This window comes from Rhinopithecus bieti, unplaced genomic scaffold (assembly GCF_001698545.2).
Source record: "Rhinopithecus bieti isolate Rb0 unplaced genomic scaffold, ASM169854v2 scaffold_23943, whole genome shotgun sequence".
Classification (NCBI taxonomy): Eukaryota; Metazoa; Chordata; class Mammalia; order Primates; family Cercopithecidae; genus Rhinopithecus; species Rhinopithecus bieti.
In genome coordinates, this window is record NW_016810875.1 from 1,267 (window position 1) to 2,585 (window position 1,319).

General features: G+C 50.8%; 1 pseudogene; it reads left to right on the top strand.

Annotated features, from left to right (window-relative positions):
* Positions 1-775: 775 nt before the first annotated feature.
* On the top strand, positions 776-1,261 carry LOC108542938 (ubiquitin-like protein FUBI pseudogene; annotated as a pseudogene).
* The last annotated feature ends 58 nt before the right edge of the window (positions 1,262-1,319 follow it).

Here is a 1,319-nt window from a genome sequence, read left to right on the forward strand (position 1 = left end):
TGTGAGCCACCACACCTGGCCAGAAGCAGGTTTTTAAAGGCAAAATGGGGTACAGGGAGGGGCTGGTATAAAGTTGTTTGGCAGGAATCCTCATTGGCTTACAGACACTGATTAGTAATTGGCTATCCATTGTTAAGCTATAGGACATGGGTTATAGTGTCTGGTGCAGCATTAGTAGGTTAATTTACAGCTGCTTGTGACAGTAGCAAGCAGTTTTAACAGGTGAATGCATCACTTAAAGTGGGGGGAGGATGTGATTACTGTCTCATTTTCATGCTGTCTCAGCCTAATAATTTTTTTTTTTTTTTTTTTTTTTTTTGAGACGGAGTCCTGCTCTGTCGCCCAGGCTGGAGTGCAGTGGCTCGTCCTCAGCTCACTGCAAGCTCCACCTTCTGGGTTCACACCATTCTCCTCCCTCAGCCTCCTGAGTAGCTGGGACTACAGGCGCCCGCCACCACGCCCGGCTAATTTTTTGTCTTTAGTAGAGATGGGGTTTCGCCTTGTTAGCCAGGATGGTCTCGATCTCCTGACCTCGTGATCCGCCCGCCTCGGCCTCCCAAAGTGCTGAGATTACAGGTGTAAGCCACTGTGCCCAGCCCTCAGCCTAATAATTTAAAAGATCTCGTTCCAGACCAAACTGAGGGTTGGGCTGCGATTTCTCATGGCCCAATAACAAGACACAGATGAACTGGGGAAGAAGAGAGTTTTTATTTCTGCACCTGTTACAGGGAGAAGGCCTGGAAATTATCACCAGACCAACTCAAAATTACAAAGTCTTCCAGAGCTTATATACCTTCTAAGCTATCTGTCTACATGTAAGTGTGCACTCTTCTAAAGACATAAGTGATTGAGTGATGTGACATGCAGCTTGCGGTCTGTACGTGTGCGCACTCACTCCTTCCTCAACTCCTATCTTTGTGGTAGCAGCAGATGGGGCCACAGTTCAGTCACCAACATGCAGCTCTTTGTCTGCGCCCAGGAGCTACACACCCTTGAAGTGACCGGCCAGGAGACGGTCACCCAGATCAAGGCTCATGTAGCCTCCCTGGAGGGCATTGCCCCAGAAGATCAAATTGTGCTCCTGGCAGGCACGCCCCTGGAGGATGAGGCCACTATGGGCCAGTGTGGGGTGGAGGCCCTGATTAGCCAAGTAGCAAGCTGCATGCTTGGAGGTAAAGTCCATGGTTCCCTGACCCATGCTGGGAAAGTGAGAGGTCAGACTCCTAAGGTGGCCAAACAGGAGGAGGAGGAGGAGGAGGAGGAAGAGGAGGAGGAGGAAGAGGCGGAGGAGGAGGAGGAAGAGGCGGAGGAGGAGGGGA